A 19,560-nucleotide genomic window follows, 5' to 3' on the forward strand; every position below is an offset into this window, starting at 1 on the left:
CGGCCGGTAAAATCGGCCGGGCAGATCTGGACAGTGACATCAGCGGCAACTCCTGAAGGGGAATCCCCATGTGTTCGGGGATTCCGCTTCAGGAGTTTCCCCTGATGTCACTGCCCAGATATGGACAGAGACATCAAGCGCTCTGTCCAGGAGCGGAATCCCCGAAAACAAAAGGATTCCGCTCCTTCAAGGAGCTAAAGTGCGGCTAGCACATAGCAGAGCGGGGAGATACCTCCCTGCTCTGCTATAGTGGCGTCGCTGCAGTAGTAGCAGCCGCAGCAGCAGCAGCTGCTAGCGGCGCCATCGAAGGTGTCGCCGGGCCAGGGCGCTTTTAAAACAAGCAGGGGAAGGGAGCCAGCGCAGCGCTCCCTTCCACCTGCTGTACACCCCGGCCCTGCCACACAGTGTACAGCGATGCCATTCGTCAGAATGGCATCAACTCCTCCTCCTCACATGCACTCTGCGCTGTGAGGAGGAGGAGATAGAGCGCAAGCGCCGGAAAACCCGGCCATCACTCGGGACACATCCCGCTGATGGCCGTGTATTACCCAGCCCCATAGACTTCTATGGGAGCCGGGCGGCCGGTTACCCGGCCGAAGATAGAGCATGTCCTATTTTTTGACGGCCGGTTTCCACGGCCGTCAAAAAATCGGTCGTGTGAATAGCCCCATTAGGGGTCTATTATTCCTAATGCAGCCGGGTGCCGGCCGATTTATGAACGGCCGGCACCCGGCCGGGAAACCCTGTCGTGGGAATGAGGCCTAACTGGAGTAAACGCCTGTCTTTTTAGTTGTTTCATAAGAATAATCTGGGTATATAGATATTTTTATGTTATTAAATAATAAATTCGATGATACGCTAGCTTTCTTTAGGATGATGTCCCTGTCTTTTGAACTCTGGATTCTTGCAATTATTGCCCTCAGCTTAGTGCCATAGGATAATGGCTTAGCAGGTATTATATGTGCTTTATCTATTCCAAATCCTAGAGACAAATGATTTGCCCCAACTTGATCTTTTATCCAGTTCTGAACAAAAGCCTCAGAATCAGTTTTTCAATCCGTTCCGGGAAGCCCAATAATCTTATATTGCATCTTCTTGACCTATCCTCCATATCAATGATTTTATTTTTAAGAGATGTATTACCTTCTGACAGGCCCTTAACTTCTATTTAAAAAAAATAAAATCAAAAAGGCTCCGAGGAAGGTTTCAGCCTCCTAGCTTTAATGGCCAACAGTCAAACAATCTTCTCAAAGTTCTCTAAGGAGAGTATGTAAGTGCTCTGGACTGAGCCCAGTCTCTCATGATGTTATATATAATGCAAACATCTCCTGGAAACAACAGAGACTGATCATATTTAGCATTTACTCTGGCTGGCATCAGAATACACATGCAGGTTATTTCTTATAACAAAAGCATTGAGAAATCCAGTAATGTATACCTGAAAATGATCTATATTGCCAATACAGACAAAGCCATATGATCTACAGAGCATAGCATATAACAAAGTATGTAACAGTACTTAGCTGACTTCAGTAATCCATGTGCAATGTTCGGTGTTTCACCAATTCAGTATTCAGCCAGCAGGAGAAACATAGTGCACCAATCTGTGTTAGTGGCCTCAGCTATGCTATGCCACTTCAGTAACTGGAAACAAGCAGCAGAGGGCGCCAGAGACCATGCAATGCAAGGCCGTTCTATGAAGAAATCGCTCAGTATTGATATCAGAGCTAGCAAAGCACAGGGAGCTGGAGAGTCAGAGAAACAGGGAGGAGAGGCAGAAGGGATCCACTCTATGGCTTCAGCGTCGTATGCACATGGTCAGGGGGCGAGCTACCAGGTGTTCCTACATGCTTGCTTCCTGTCCCATATCAAATATAGCTATTAAATAATCTACAATCCCTATCCAGTACAGAAATATTTTCAGGCATCGCCATATCAGGCCGCATTGGGGGAAACTAGATGAATCCCTATGATCCATTCTAAACAGAGACTTAGGTGTGTAATCCAATCTATTACAATCTCGCATTTAACATAAACTGAGGGAATCCATGCGCACTTATGGATAGCTCGCTGGGTATGTGTCGGCGTCCTCCGATCATCTGAGCCAATTGCGTGGCACTTACCTGCAGGTTATCATATAGACCACATAACTGGAGGTGCATGAATATTAAAGTAGATTCCTATATGCCTTTCCAGTGTACGGCTGTGCAAGGAATTCCCCTTTAACCGTATTACTGCAACATTATCATCATAAACATGAGAAATCTCCCTGTATCGGGATGCTCAAATACAGGGCCGGACTTAGGGTAGATGGCGCCCGCCCCGTGCGAAATTATCTTTCGGCGCCCCACCCATTATAAAAAATGCCCCATAAAAAAGCATAATTCCTCCCCACAGTATAATGCCCTATATAGTGCCCCCACACAGTGTAATGCCCCTTTAGTGCCCCACACACAGTATAATATTTAATAATGTAATATATTATAACGCCTTCAAGGACACAGTATTTTGTCCTCTAATTGTGCCCACACAGTGTTATGCCCCCTAAGTGCCACACACATTATATTGTCCCCTGTAGTGCCCCTACACAGTATGATGTCCTCCAGAGTATAATGCCCCCACAGCCCCCCTAGTAGAAAGTGCCCCCTGTAGATTGTGCCGTACAGCCTCCCTGTAGATAGTGTCATAATCCCCCACCTCCTCCTTGTAGACAGTGCCATACAGCCCCCATCTGCCCCTTGTAGTGTCATACAGCCCCCATCTGCCCCTTGTAGTGCCATACAGCCCCCATCTGCCCCTTGTAGTGTCATACAGCCCCACCTCCCTCTTGTACACAGTGCCCCCCACCGCCCCCTTGTAAACAGTGTCATACAGCACCTACCTCCCCATTGTAGAAAGTGACATACAGCCCCCACCTCCCCCTTGTAGACAGTGCCATACTGCCCCCCACCTCCACCTGACAGGATCCTTGCGTAGGCCGGCTTGATCCAGAGATGTCATCACGCCGACTGCGCAGGGATCCTGTCCCTGCGCCTCATAGGCTGCAGGCGCCTCTGTAGCCTGTTACAGAGTTTCCCAACCTTTTCGGACTTGAGCCACCCCTGGAAAAAAAAAAAATCCTCAGGGCCCCCCTACCAAAAATTGTTTAGAGAAAGACAGAAAATAGCTAAAAATAAGCACTACATTCTTAGGGTATGTTCACACAGCGTTTTTTTGTAAGGCAGAAAAAATCTGCTTTTGAATTGACAGCGTTATTTGATGGGGTTCTTTTAGCGGTTTTTTTTAAGCCGTTGAAGCGAATGCAAAAGACGCAGCAAAAAAAGCTCCAAAAGAGCGCCAAAGCTATTTTCTTCCTACTATTAATTTCAATTGGAGGTCAGAGGTGGAAACCACTTGAAGACCATCAGCCCCCCCCCCCCACTCACAGTAAAATGACCATCAGCCCCCCACTCACAGTAAGGCTGGGTTCACACACACTATTTACGGACGTAATTCGGGTGTTTAAGCGTCGGCAAAGATCTGCCCATTCATTTGAATGCGTCTTACGATATTCTGTGCCGACGGTCATTTTTTTTACGCGCCGCTGTCAAAAGACGGCGCGTAAAAGAGACACCCGCGTCAAAGAAAAGCCTGTCACTTCTTGAGACGTAATTTTCCCTTGACTCCATAGAAAAACAGCTCCAATTACATCCGTAATGGACGCAGCGAATAGCGCCTGCACATGCCATTACGTCTGAAATTCCGGAGCCGTTTTCTCCTGAAAACAGCTCCGTAATTTCAGCCGTAATGGACGCTGCCGTGTGAACATACCCTAAAATGAGCATCAGCCCCCCACTCACAGTAAAACTACCATCAGCCCGTCCACTCACAGTAAAACTACCATCAGCCCCCACTCACAGTAAAACGACCATCAGCCCCCCACTCACAGTAAAATGACCATCAGCCCCCCACTCACAGTAAAATGACCATCAGCCCCCCACTCACAGTAAAACGACCATCAGCCCCCCACTCACAGTAAAACGACCATCAGCCCCCCACTCACAGTAAAACTACCATCAGCCCCCCACTCACAGTAAAATGACCATCAGCCCGTCCACTCACAGTAAAATGACCATCAGCCCCCCACTCACAGATGCCCCCTGTATAGTACCACACAGCCCCTTGTAGGTCGTGCCACACAGCCCCCTTGTAGGTAGTGCCACACAGCCCTCTTGTAGGTAGTGCCACACAGCCCTTTTGTAGTTCGTGCCACACAGCCCTCTTGTAGGTAGTGCCACACAGCCCTCTTGTAGGTAGTGCCACACAGCCCCCTTGTAGGTCGTGCCACACAGCCCCCTTGTAGGTAGTGCCACACAGCCCCCTTGTAGGTAGTGCCACACAGCCCTCTTGTAGGTAGTGCCACACAGCCCCCTTGTAGGTAGTGCCACACAGCCCCCTTGTAGGTAGTGCCACACAGCCCTCTTGTAGGTAGTGCCACACAGCCCCTTTGTAGGTAGTGCCACACAGCCCCCTTGTAGGTAGTGCCACACAGCCCCCTTGTAGGTAGTGCCACACAGCCCCCTTGTAGGTAGTGCCACACAGCCCCCTTGTGGTTCGTGCCACACAGCCCCCTTGTAGTTTCGTGCCACACAGCCCCCTTGTAGTTTCGTGCCACACAGCCCCCTTGTAGGTCATGCCACACAGTCCCCTTGTAGGTCATGCCACACAGCCCCCTTGTAGGTCATGCCACATAGCCCCTTTGTAGGTAGTAGGGATGTCACGACACCTGAATTTGGACTTCAATACCGATACTTCGTGTAGTATTGCAATTTCGATACCAAAACGATATTTTGCCAACAGTAATAAAAAAAAGTTCTTCCATTTTCTGATGTGAGGCGCGAGGTGTGATGATGAATTTAACCTCCATTTGCCTCACATTAATAGTAATTAACCCCATCATGTTTCTCAGTCATAATGGGTTAATGTGTGAGGTACATGATGGGGTTAATTACTATTAATGTGAGGCACATGGAGGTTAAAATCATCACACCTCGTGCCCCATAATAATAAGTGAAAGAAGTTTTTTTTAAATTTATTTCTGAAGTCTTTCTGCCAAAAAAACTGCACCAAAATTTGGTGCTGTTTTTCAGGTGAAATTCCCTGCGGTTCTCAGGACGTATACACTGTGTCGTTTTACGTATCCACCCTGTGTGTTCCTACCCTTATAATCAAGTTGCTCTCCCCACATATATTATCTCTAAGGGCTTATTCAGACGAACGGGATATACGTCCGTGCAACGCGCGTGATTTTCACACGCGTGGCACGGACCTATATTAGTCTATGGGGCCGTGCAGACATGTGCGTGATTTTTATGCTGCGTGAGTCCGCTGCATAAAAGTCATGACATGTCCGTTCTTTGAGCGTTTTTTGCGCATCACGCACCCATTGAAGTCAATGGGTGCGTGAAAACCACGCATGGCACACGGAAGCACTTCCATGCGAACAGCGTGATTCGCGCAACAACTGTCAAAAGGATGAATGAAAACAGAAAAGCACCACCTGCTTTTTTGTTTACAAACATCCAAATGGAGTGTCATAATGATGGCGGCTGCGCGAAAAGCACACAGCCGCGCATCATATGCTGCTGCCGCACGGAGCTGTCAAATGCATTTTGCGCAGGCAAAACGCCGTGTTTTTTGCGTGCGCAAAAGGCACGCGCTCGTGTGAATCCAGCCTAAGGGTAAGGCCACACGGAGCAGCCCTGACACGGTCGCAACGCAGCTAACAACCACGCCGCCACCATGTTCAGTGCGGCTGTCAAACAGCCTGTTAGTGGCCGCACGTATTCCGGTTACACGCGCACTGCCGCTCCATTCATTCTCTATGGGAGCGCCGGAGATAGCCGAGTGCAGTGTTCTGCTTTTTCTGCCGCTCCCATAGAGAATGAATAGGGGGTAAGTTGTTGTAATTTGCAAAATCGTGCGGCCATAAAGGGTGTATTAATTCATGGCCGCACGATTTTGCAGATAAAGGGACGGTTTACCAGCGTTAACGTGCGGCCATGAATTAATACACCCTTTATGGCCGCACGATTTTGCAAATTACAACAACTTACCCCCTATTCATTCTCTATGGGAGCGGCGGAAAAAGCAGAACACTGCACTCGGCTATCTCCGGCGCTCCCATAGAGAATGAATGGAGCGGCAGTGCGCGTGTAACCGGAATACCCCTTAACGAGGTATTGGACAGCCGCTCCTACATAGTGCCAAGCGCGGTTGTTGACCGCGTTGCGACAGTGTGAGGGCCGCTCCGTGTGGCCGTACCCTAAAGAATCCTTTCTCCCCATACATAACGCTAAGTTCCCCTCCCCCATGATTCATAATAAGCTCCTACACCACAAAATAAACTATACAGAAGTCCCCCTCCCCACAAAATACATGTATAAAGAATCCCCCCACTCCTATAGCATTTAGGGCAATGTCCCCTCCCCCACAAAATCGATCTGTAAAAAATACACACTCAAAGTACCTCTAACCTAGCCTCCCCTCCCCCACAAAATCGATCTGTAAAAAAACACACACACACACACAAAGTACCTCTAACCTAGCCTCCCCTCCCCCACAAAATCGATCTTTTAAAAAAAACAAAACATCCTGTTACACATCAAATAAAGCCCCCTCTCTCCCCCTCCCTCACACTGCACATAAATAGACATAGATTAATCTAAAGCTGCTGCACTTACCTGACTCTGGAGCTCCGTGGAGGAGTCTTCACTGGGGCAGCAGCACAGCAGGAAGGAGCTGCTTGAGGCTCTGAGTGTGTGTGACACTGCAGTACAGGCTGTGCCGATTGGTGGAGCAGACAGAGGCACCTGCTGCTCCTCCAATCAGCGCTCACTTCACGCAGCAGTGCAGAGGGAGGAACATTTCTCCTCTCTTCTGCTCGTACCCACTGGCGCCCCCCTTGCAGCATGGCGGCCGGCGCCCTGTGCGACCGCACGTGTCGCACATAGCTAAGGCCGGCCATGCTCAAATACGTCTGTTGGGGACATTTATTTGTTACAACGTCTGATCAGACAAGCCGATCTCTTAAATTAGGACTCCGTCTGTATGGTAACAGAGGAGGCGATTTAAATTCAGGTATTCCTAAGCAACCCCTTTCCAATATTGACCTGTTTTGTCTCAGGTTGTCCCCAATCCCATTACTAAGAGGGCGGTAGATGGACACAAATGGGATTCATTGCAAGTTGTCCGTTCTACACTTTCTACCCAAGAGTGACTCTTTGTCCACCATACGGCCTTCCCTTTCTGTTGTTGAACCACATTTAATGGATACCCTCTAGATATAAATCTTTGGCACATTTCTTCTAGCCGATTATTTACATTGTCCTCACTCCTCACAATCCTCCTAACTCAGGCCCAATGCACACGACCGTAAAAAACCTCCGTTTTTGCGGACCACAATTGCGGTCCGCAAAAACGGAGCCATTCACTTTCACTGAACACTGACACCTTTCCGTAGCACTACGGAAGGGTGTAAGTGCCGTGGAAATGTTCCGGGAATTATGGAACATGTCCGTTTTTTCGCATTTTGCGGGCCGTGCTCCCATACTTTGTATGGGAGCACGGCCCGAAAATGCGGCTGTCAGTCAGCGGCCGGCCGTGCCCGCAATCACGTGCCGTGATTGCGGGCACGGTCGTGTGCATGGGGCCTTAGTAACTGGCTTAACGGTAGTGAATTAACCATATTCTTGGGATTATGGCTCTGGTAATTCAACATGTTGTTCCTATCTGTTGTATTTTTTAGAAATATCTGATACTAAATAGTCACCATTCTTGGAGACCATAGTGTCTCTTGAATTTCCCTATCTGAGTGGGTAAGTGTGAATTTTAACTCTATATATATATTATTAGGTTCCTCCTGGAACAATAATAGTTCCTCCACTGAGCTTGTCCCTCTGCGCTGTCGGTAAAAATCATCTCCAAACATAAAACAATTATGTGTATTCAGTACAGCAGCTCAAGGACAAATCGTGTACACCAAGGAGACATATCCGAGCCGGTGAGCACACACTGCACTGCTTCCAAACCTCTATCTTGTACAATTGATGTGTACAACCATACATCAAAGGAAGCCAAAATGGCCGAACCTGATGTCAGAAGCTGTATCTCAACAACTATATTATTTTTTAATAAAAACCAATTACAAAGTTGCATTAAACACTGTTGTTTTAGTTAAAAAAAAATGTCTTCTAAAGCTTACATAGCCTTTAAAGGGAATGTGTCGCAAATTAAACTTTTTTTTTTAAAGTAAGTTACTTATTTCTATTATATTTTTAACGTTTTTTTGCTGTATTTTTTTTCCTTCCACATTGTGGAAAGTATTAAAAATGAAATAATAATTTTACATGTTTTCCTATGTTGGCCACCAGAGGGAGCACTTCCCAGAATTACAGCAAGGCAAAGCAACCTGACTCACAGCTGCCATAAATGTGGGAGGGAATCTCAGCACCCCTCCTACAAGCCAGGAAAAGGTGTCTTGAAATTGCTAAGCAGTGTCCGGCTGCCATTTTCGGAGTGATTGTATAAATGGCAGCTGGCAGAAGCTATAGGACACACCAAAAGGCTAAGGGTATGTTCACACACTTACTAAACAAAGGGAAAACAGCTCCTGATTTTCAGCAATTTTTTTTATCAAACTCGCATTTTTGGCAGCGTTTTTTACAGCCGTTTTTGTAGCTGTTTTTCTATAGAGTCAATGAAAAACTGCTCCAAAAACCTCCCAAGAAGTGACATGCACTTCTTTTTGGCGGCCATCTTTTTACGTGCCAATTTTGGAAAACGGTCACGTAAAAAAATGCACCGTCGGAACTGAACGCCGTATTTCCCATTGGAAACAATGACCAGATGTTTGTAGGTGTTCTGCTTCCAATTTTTCAGCCTTTTTTCAGGACGTTTATGGCCCGAAAAATGGCTGAAAACACTGCGTGTGAACATACCCTTAGAATGATGAAAGTGAAGTGAATGATTTTTCAGTTGACAGGTTCACATGGCATGTATTTCAGGAGGAGACATAGTGATACTCAGTGACCGGCGATCAGGTGATCAGCCTATGCTGTTAGGAGAATGTTTTTAAGTGCCTTCTTCTAGGCGTTTGTAGGGTTAGAGGGGATAATTTCATAGCAATTGCGGTTGTCAAGGATCCCGAGGCACATAGAAATGCCTGGCGATCCATGACGACCACATTGCCCCCCTTGTGGGATGACTTGATAATAATAGACTCATCGTTTTCAAGGAGTCGTAAACTCTCAAGTTCATCAGGGGTAATATTGCTACACCCCCCTTTACGACAAATACGGGATAACTGGTCAGTCACCACCTTCAAGAACATATCAATTGGTGTATTTTCACTCATAGACTATGCACATTGATAAGAATCTTACGTTCCGTTAATTTCTAGATTTACTGCCTGATTAGAACGATTAGGCTGGGTTCACACGACCTATTTTCAGACATAAACGAGACGTATTATGCCTTGTTTTACGTCTGAAAATAGGGCTACAATACGTCGGCAAACATCTGCCCATTCATTTGAATGGGTTTGCCGACGTACTGTGCAGACGTCCTGTCATTTACGCGTCGTCGTTTGACTGCTGTCAAGCGACGACGCGTAAATTGACTGCCTCGGCAAAGAAGTGCAGGACACTTCTTTGCAACGTAATTTGAGCCGTTCTTCATTGAAGTCAATGAAGAGCAGCTCAAGATTACAGGCGTCAAAGACGCCTCGCATAATACGAGGAGCAGCATTTACGTCTGAAACGACGCAGCTGTTTTCTCCTGAAAACAGTCTGTCTTTTCAGACGTAAAAGCCTCTCATCGTGTGCACATACCCTAAAAATACATTTTATTGATAGATACTAAAATAAGCTCTTGAAGCCCAATTACATATAACAACAGGCTCAGACAGGTGGTCAGCAGCAGAGAAGGTCTATTAGTAGTGGTAATATTGATAAGAAAACTAATGGTGGAATAATATTACCACTACTAATAGACCTTCTCTGCTGCTGACCACCTGTCTGAGCCTGTTGTTATATGTAATTGGGCTTCAAGAGCTTATTTTAGTATCTATCAATAAAATGTATTTTAATCGTTCTAATCAGGCAGTAAATCTATTTTCACTCATAGGTGGATTCTTATTTGAGGGCAAGGCCAAGTCCGTAAATGGACCTTCTCCTGTTGGCTACCACCTTACTTGAGTAAATCCCCCATAGTCCTAAGAAGGGGCATATATGCCTCCTCTAAACCCAACTCCTGACACCTACGTCTGTCATTAATTTATTTATTTTTTTTTAATTTTAGCTTCCGCCTAAACAGTTGTAGGTCTTTGACCCATGAAAACAAGTCAAAAGTCGGGGTAGGGACAAATGAGAGTCCTCTCTTTAACACACAAATTTCCCCTTTAGATCGTACTCTTTGAGAAAATTTGTGTTGGGGTATTGGGGTCTGCCTCTTCCCCTAACACTAGGACGCGAAATGTATCACTGTCGTAATCAAATGAAGATATTTCTGTATACATATCTGGTATACACTACCGTTCAAAAGTTTGGGGTCACCCAGACAATTTTGTGTTTTCCATGAAAACTCACACTTATATTTATCAAATGAGTTGCAAAATGACTAGAAAATATAGTCAAGACATTGACAAAGTTAGAAATAATGATTTTTATTTGAAATAATAATTTTCTCCTTCAAACTTTGCTTTCGTCAAAGAATGCTCCATTTGCAGCAATTACAGCATTGCAGACCTTTGCCATTCTAGCTGTTCATTTGCTGAGGTAATCGGGAGAAATCTCACCCCATGCTTCCAGAAGCCCCTCCCACAAGTTGGATTGCCTTGATGGGCACTTCTTGCGTACCATACGGTCAAGATGCTCCCACAACAGCTCTATGGGGTTGAGATCTGGTGACTGCGCTGGCCACTGCATTACAGATAGAATACCAGCTGCCTGCTTCTTCCCTAAATAGTTCTTGCATCATTTGGAGGTGTGCTTTGTGTCATTGTCCTGTTGTAGGATGAAATTAGCTACAATGAAGCGCTGTCCACAGGGTATGGCATGGCGTTGCAAAATGGAGTGATAGCCTTCCTTATTCAAAATCCCTTTTACTTTGTACAAATCTCCCACTTTACCAGCACCAAAGCAACCCCAGACCATCACATTACCTCCACCATGCTTGACAGATGGCGTCAGGCACTCTTCCAGCATCTTTTCAGTTGTTCTGCGTCTCACAAATGTTCTTCTGTGTGATCCAAACACCTCAAACTTCGATTCGTCTGTCCATAACACTTTTTTTCAATCTTCCTCTGTCCAATGTCTGTGTGCTTTTGCCAATATTAATCTTTTCCTTTTATTAGCCAGTCTCAGATATGGCTTTTTCTTTGCCACTCTGCCCTGAAGGCCAGAATCCCGGAGTCGCCTCTTCACTGTAGACGTTGACACTGGCGTTTTGCGGGTACTATTTAATGAAGCTGCCAGTTTAGGACCTGTGAGGCGTCTATTTCTCAAACTAGAGACTCTAATGTACTTGTCTTGTTGCTCAGTTGTGCAGCGGGGTCTCCCACTTCTCTTTCTACTCTGGTTAGAGCCTGTGTGTGCTGTCCTCTGAAGGGAGTAGTACACACGTTGTAGGAAATCTTCAGTTTCTTGGCAATTTCTCGCATGGAATAGCCTTAATTTCTAAGAACAAGAATAGACTGTCGAGTTTCACATGAAAGCTCTCTTTTTCTAGCCATTTTGAGAGTTTAATCAAACCCACAAATGTAATGCTCCAGATTCTCAACTAGCTCAAAGGAAGGTCAGTTTTATAGCTCCTCTAAACAGCAAAACGGTTTACAGCGGTGCTAACATAACTGCACAAGGGTTTTCAAGTGTTTTCTAATCATCCATTAGCCTTCTAACACAGTTAGCAAACAGAATGTACTATTAGAACACTGGAGTGATGGTTGCTGGAAATGGGCCTCTATACACCTATGTAGATATTGCATTAAAAAACAGACGTTTGCAGCTAGAATAGTCATTTAGCACATTAACAATGTATAGAGTGTATTTCTGATTAATTTCATGTTATCTTCATTGAAAAAAACTGTGCTTTTCTTTCAAAAATAAGGAAATTTCTAAGTGACCCTAATCTTGTGAACGGTAGTGTATATATATTTATAAATAAAAAAAAAAATATATATATATATATATATATATATATACTGTATATATATATATGTATATAAATGTTTTCAAAGGTGTACATAGTCTTTAAACAGAATCCCCTCACCCCACACATAACATTCACAGTCAAGCTCCCCCTCCCCCACATAGCATTCATAGCCATATCCCCCCTCCCCCACAAAAAGTTTTACACATAATCCCCTACCCCACACCAAACATATTGGCACAATTCACACAGAGTTTTTTTTACGCTGATTTTGATGCGGAAACTGCATCAGAATCAGCAGCAAAAATGTCCAAAACCACCTCCCATTGACTTTAATGGGAGACGGAGGTGTTATTTTTCTGTGACAGTTTTTAGCCGCTCGTGGCAAAAAAAAGCGTTATGATCTTCCTTGCCGCGGTTCCACCTCTGACCTCCCACTGAAATCAATGGGGGCAGAGAAAGCGTCTTGCACTGCGTTTTTTGTCAGCAGCACTCAATGGCTGCGGTCGAAAAACACTGTGAAAATCGTGGCAAGAATTTTCAGGCAGGTCAAAATCTGCCTGCAAAAAAAACTCAGTGTGAACAGAGCCTTACAGTTAAGTCCCCCGTCCCCCTCAAGAGCGATTTGTAAAGAATCCCCTCCCCCACACATAACATTTACAGTTTCATCTTCATCAGCTGTTACATGTTGCAGGCAGGAGGGTAGGAGAGCTGTGTGTTACTGCTTCTCTTCAGCCCTTTCTTCTTCTTTCTTCTTCCTCCATCCTCCCTGCTTCTTTGTGATGGGGCCGTGCAGTGCAGCAAACGGCAGGGCCCCATATGTTATTACAACCTGGTCGGAGAGAGGAGCTGTGATTCTCCTGCACAGAGTGTGTGGCCACGGGTAGTTGCATTATACATCAGACGTGATGTCATATAATGCAGCCACCGGACGTCAGATGTTCTGTGCAGGAGAATCACAGGCATTCTCTCCAATGCTCCCCTGCGCTACCCTTAACTCCCCGTGGCCCTAATCATCTACTAGACAACCGGCCCGGGGGGCACACACCTCCCTTCCCCCTGGCTCAGCCCGCTTCTGACTGCCGTGTGACAGTGTCCTTATAGCTAGACAGCTTAAACTTAGACCAGACAAGCACAAAATGTGCCATATTTATCACAGTTATACAACCTGAATGATAATTTTGGCACATCTTGCATAACCTCTTAGGCACTTGTTTGTTCCTCACACCACTTTAGATTTGGCTAATTTTGCACCAGCATTTTAAGCCACGTGCTTTTCTGACAAGTCACAACTCTTTAGCTGCTAAGTATGCCCCTTTTCAGTACTAAAAAATGTCTAGTGAGATGCAAACATCAATATTGCGCCAAACTGCGACTATTTTGCATCCAAATTTTGCTCATTTTTTATCACTTCTAGATCCAAACACAATAGTAAATCTGCCTCAAATAGTTTATCCTTAGATAATAAAAATAAAAAAAAATAAAGATATACACTTATAGCTGTGAAACAGTGTAGCATCTATAGACAAACCAATCAATGATTTATTATACACTGCCTATCAGGTCCGATCCTAGCTTTTCTGCTGCCTGAGGCGAAAATTGAAAAAAAGCACATAACTTTGCAAATAATATACGTTTTAAACACAATTTATACTGTAGTTATCGGCATCATAGCACATATTAGATTAGTTAGGAGATAGGGCATTAATAAACTAGTGATTCAGTCAGATGCTCTGACACCCTCCCTTGTAGAATAATAACTATTGAGGGCTTTAGAGTGGGGATTATACTGCGGGGGGGGGGGGGCTGAGCAACTTATTGACTGCTGAGTGCTCTATGGGGAAGGATAATTCTGCGCTCAATTATCCCCCCACAGAGCTCTCTGCAGTCAGTCAGATGCTCAGACCCCCCCCCCCCCCCGCCCCTTCAGTATAGCAACTACTGACGGCTCTATGGGGGATTTTTTCCCCCCTCAGTGCCCTTTGCTGTCAGCAAGATGCTCAGTAACCCCCCTTGCCCCTAGCGTCGGCCTGGTCACTTTTAAAGAGTGGAAGCAAGAGGCTGAGTCTGAACACAGCAAGCAGCGGTCTGCCGCTCTAGTCTTAACATTGCTCACCTTACAGATCACCACTCTGCTCCACCTCTCTGGCAGTGCATGCTTCGTGCAGTGTCAAAGAGGAGGAGTGTTCTCCAGCAGACGTGCGCACATCTGCTAATTAAGTTACGCTGCACCCCCCTGCGCTCCAGCCCCCTGTGCTCCACCCCTAGCCCAGCCCATCTCAGTCCGTCCCTTCCATGGCTCCTGGCTGACTGAGATTAAAACACAAAATTCGCCCCCCCCCCTTCTAACTAAGTGGCGCTCCCTGAGGCAGCAGGCTCACCTCGCCTATCTATCTATCATCTATCTATCTATCTATCTATCTATCTATCTATCTATCTATCTATCTATCTATCTATCTATCTATCTATCTATCTATCTATCTGTCTGTCTATCTATCTCCCTCTTTATCTATCGATCCCATATCTATCTGGACATGATCATCATTTTTATGTTAATGTATTAGGCTTCGTTCACATCTGCGTCGGGTTCTGTTCATGGGTTCCGTCAGACCTTTCCGTCAGGCGAACCCATGAATGGAAATCAAACGGAAACCATAGCTTTCCGTTTGCATTACCATTGATTTCAATGGTAATGCTTCCATTGCTAATTGTTTCCGTTTGTGTCCGTTCTGTAAGGTTTCTGTTTTTTTGAGCGGAATCAATAGCGCAGTAGAGTACGGAAGAGATAAACGGAATTAGCAACAGAAGCATTACCATTGAAATCAATGGTAATGCAAACGGAAACCTCTGGTTTCCGTTTGGTTTCCATTCATGGTTTCCCCTGACCAAAAGGACTGCAGCACGGTGGCTCAGTGGTTAGCACTATTGCCTTGCCACGCTGGTTTCCGCCCACACCCCAAAAACATACCAATAGGGAATTTAGATTGTGAGCCCCAATGGGGACAGTAAAAAAGAGGACCTCTGTACAGCACTGCGTAATATGTTGGTGCTATATAAGTAACTGAAATAAATAAATAATAAATAAACCCCTTCGCAGATGTGAACGAAGCCTTAACTATTTTCTTATTTCCTTCCTCAGCATATTCAATGTCACTTTCACTTTCTTCTGAACAGTCCTGTATATCAGAGTAAGGGAACCTTTACTTTCATTTTGTGAACTCCGTACATGAATAACACAGCCTTGTATGAACAGGATTTTAATATCTGATCACTGCAGTGAAGATTCATTGTAGACTTAAAACGGACGTCCAAGAAGTTACAGTGATTTTTTTCTTACTACCAAATTTAACATTGGAAGAAAACTTAAGAAACATTTTTTGATAAGTTTCATTTCCTGTATTGTGGATATGTCAATGTTGGGCACCGACCAAACCACATCTGACTATCAGGTATGTTGGTTAGAAGAAATAAATTGAATGCTCCACTGGGGCAGGGATCAAGGCATTGTATTCAATTGGATTGTACGATTTGGTAGCATATAAGATACATAATAATAGGAAATATGACGAATAATAAAAACAATTACATTTATAACAATTTCACTGCAAGTTATGCTCGTTTACCTTAATACAGAATGTCATAACTTATGTACTATGTGAGACTTTCAAGCTATAATCTGCATGTATATCAGAATGATTCATCTAATGTTTTTTTCTGTTGGTTGGTTTATATTAAGTTTATATGATAAATTAAGGCAGTCTTCAATGTGTTTTCTTAGTAAAGATATGTTGCAAATCTCTTTGTATTATAGCTGGCCAAAAACGTAAAGATTAATAATAATAAGAGGGGTTGTACAGTTCCTAAAAATTGATGGCCTATCCTCAGAAAAGGCCATCAATATCTGATGGTTCGGGGTCCGACTACTGGCACCCCCGCCGATCAGCTGTTTTGAAGGGGCCGCAGTGCTCGTACAAGCCCTGCTTCCCCTTCATTCCTTATCTGCTCGTACTGTGAATAGCCGACACGCTTTTAGCAGCGATTCACAGTATTACTTACATTCACTTCAATGGCAGAAGGCTCTAGTACTGTGAACCGCCGCTACATGTGTGTCCACGATTCACAGTACGAGCAGATAAGAAAAAAGGGGAAGCAGCGCTCATACGTGCACTGCGGCCCCTTCAAAACAACTGATCGGCGGGGGTCTCGGGAGTCGGACCATGACCGATCAGCTGCTGAGGATAGACCATCAATTTTTAGGGACCGGACAACCCCTTTAAAGCTATGTCTATGGTACTAGAAACAACTTCTCGGTTGGAACATATATTGTCCATTCTAAAGAATTTTTCTCGGTTGTTAGCAGTAAACTCTCTATTTTCAGCAGGTTGGCAATGTAAACATACAATATTTCTCACAATACGAATGATCTTTCATGGGATTTATGGCAATTCACTCAAGTGACAAACAATGTAAATATCTACTCAACCTGTACTGCAAAATGAGATTCTCTTCATGCCCCACTTGACTTATCAGCCAGACTCCTGTTCATTACAATATATATCCTTTCTAACGTTATTAAGCTACCAAACCACATACCAAGAGCCAACTGCAAGACATTTAACGCCAGCTGCACCCCCACACCCCCAACACACACACACACACACACACACACACACACACACACACACACACACCAGCAACACTAATGCCTTTTTTTAAACTCTGTCCTGCAATCCAACATTGGAAATGTCCAATCCTATTTCTGTTAGGTGCACACCATCCAACACAAATATTTTTGGCAGACTACCTTCCAAGATCCAAGGCCTGACTACGACCCCACTCAATTTCTTGTTAGAAATAACCTAAAGTCGCTGGATTCCTAGCATAAAGCTCACACAACCACAGCATCACTTCGAGACTTGTCTTAAATCATAATCACCACATACAAAATTCAAGATATTCTCAAAGGTTTTCAGAATTTTGCAGTATTTCTGGTTTCTTTCCTCTTCCACCTTATTTTTAATCCCTCCTTTAATTATGCCTGTTATCTAATTATTCCTGGTTATCAGAGAAAACAGCTCCACAAATTCACCATTTGGATGCTCTCCCCTGCTCAGGCTTCAAATGGGCCTGCAAAAGCCAAGCCTTTACCCTGATGTGCTGTCTAATGAGTCCATAAGAAAGGTTGCCGCTCCCCTCTCTTAACTAATTACAACCAATTCTATTAACATGGAGCCCAAAGTGGGACTAACAAGGTTCCACTCCATGGTAGGTTTAACAGCAGCTGATGACGCCATACATTTCATGTAAGGCCAACAGACAGGAGGTGGACACACTGGGTTTCTAACATGTTTGGCATAGACTAGACCAGTGAGAGGACTCTATAAGATCATCTATTCTTCACGTCATTTGAGGTCTCCCCTTGATGCAAAACACACCATCTATGTCACAACACCAGCAGATAAAATATTTGCTAAACTGTTGGTTGTCAACATAGGCCATATAACTGTGTGCACATGAGCGGCGAGGGGACAGAATCGGCTTGTGTAAAAGCAACTTAACAGATGAAGATCCAATCAGCCGATAAACGATCGTTTGCTCGTTCATCGGCTGTTTGTTGGCCTGTTTACACAGGGAAATGATCAGGATCGAGTATAAACGTTCATTTGCCCAATCATTAGCCAGTGTAAAAGGGCTTTTACTCAACCTCTTTTACTTGGTTCATGGTCAACTTCTGCAAAGATAAAGAATCCAAATGTACATATTAAATTAAGGCAATCCCACGTAAAGCATATTTAAGCCATTCTCTATTTCTTTTCTTCTTCCAGTATATTACTTTGCCTACTTTTGCTGGCCATTAGCATCACTCTGCTTCCTTCTCAACTTCTATTTTTTGCTACTTCTCTCTTTGGCTTCTTCTTTTACTACTTTCTTTTTTTCTCTGCTAAAGTCTTCTCTCTCACTCAGGTATTTTTTTCTGGTTATATACTTCGGACCAGATAACCTTTCCTATATTCTTCACAGAGTTCCTGTTTTTTTATTTTTTTTATTCCTTTCTAAGCCCTGTTGGTAGTTGCTGGATCACAATATTTGTAATAATATTCTAATAATAGCAATACCAGATTAATCTCAGGAGCCTATATGCACAAAATGTCCTCTGGTAAAGTTTTATTGAGCCAGTGTAATTATAACAGACCATGGACAGCACTCCATCGATATGAGAACTTTTGCCACAGAGCGTTGAGTGGAGTACAAATAAATATTCATCTATTGGCGTTTACACCACTGGGAAACATCACATGTATATAAGTAGTGAGTGAAGAAAATATAATGTAGCTCTTACCCTGTTAACAGATGCTCTATCTTATGGCCACCCTTAGACATAGTGTTGGTGACTGATTGACAGGTGTGTTCTGCACATCAATCAAGGGCGTACGTATTAGTGAGGCAGACCATGCAATTATTATAGGGCGCTGGGGGAGACTGGTCCCATCTCCTTTGCTACTGGATAGCGAGAACCTGTGCAAGACTCCCCCTCCAGAAGAATCTTATTGTTAGCAAGTAATGGGATGTGGAGGGTAAAACAAACACTAGTCCCTTCTGTCCTTGGTGGTGAATCCTAACACCATAATGGGGGGCTCTTTTTTTATATTTGCTGTGCGAGCCCCTCTCTTCTATGTATGCCACTGACATTGTGAGAGCAGGAGACATTCATTTTGTAATAGACAGTTTTTATTTACTAAAATGCTTTCCACATTCATTTTCTTACTAAAATCAAGAACTTCACCACTTAAATAAAACACTAATTTATGAGTGGACAGGAATGTTCTGCTTTTTTACAGAGTGTTTGAAACATTACTTCGCTTTGAGCAATTACTTTTTGTTAGCAGTGTCCACCAATGATAAGCGGATCATAGAGTGTCCTGCCGTGGCCTCCGAGGACCACCAGCAATTAGCTGTAATCTGTGGGGGGAGTCAAGCAGCATGTGTTCAGCGCCACCACAGGGGAAATTAAGCATTACATGGTGCCCATTGTAGTTAATAGCCTGGCCACTTGCTCCTCGGCTAATCTGCTTGTTTACGTGGCCAATAAAATGGTCAGTAGTCGGCAGCACATCTCCCTGTGTAATCGAAATGTATGGGGACAAATGATTGTAGTAATGATCGCTCATCCCCATATATAAGCAATCATTGCTCCTTGTGAAAAGAGCAAACAATCGCCGATCAACGAGCTGTCTTGTCGATCAGAGCTCGTTTTTACAGCCCAAATTGTGCCGTGTAATAGGACACTTTAAGTGGAAGACATTTATTGCAGTCACTCTCCACTCCACTGGTTAATAAACAAGAGTCCTGAAGGGAGGACCCCTCTCAATTAAC

The 19,560-nt window shown here is 44.4% G+C and overlaps 1 protein-coding gene across 2 annotated transcripts in view; it reads left to right on the forward strand.

The window, feature by feature from the left end:
• The first annotated feature begins 6,909 nt into the window (after positions 1 to 6,909).
• LOC142677628 (transcription factor ETV7-like) overlaps positions 6,910 to 19,560 on the forward strand; it is a 112,375-nt gene continuing 99,724 nt past the window's right edge. For both annotated transcript variants that reach the window (XM_075847245.1, XM_075847246.1), the window contains exon 1: positions 6,910 to 7,119. The gene's annotated coding sequence lies outside the window, so the exon portion shown is untranslated. The remainder of the gene's footprint in view (positions 7,120 to 19,560) is intronic.

The sequence above is a fragment of the Rhinoderma darwinii genome (genome assembly GCF_050947455.1).
Source record: "Rhinoderma darwinii isolate aRhiDar2 chromosome 2 unlocalized genomic scaffold, aRhiDar2.hap1 SUPER_2_unloc_34, whole genome shotgun sequence".
NCBI classification, from domain to species: domain Eukaryota; kingdom Metazoa; phylum Chordata; class Amphibia; order Anura; family Rhinodermatidae; genus Rhinoderma; species Rhinoderma darwinii.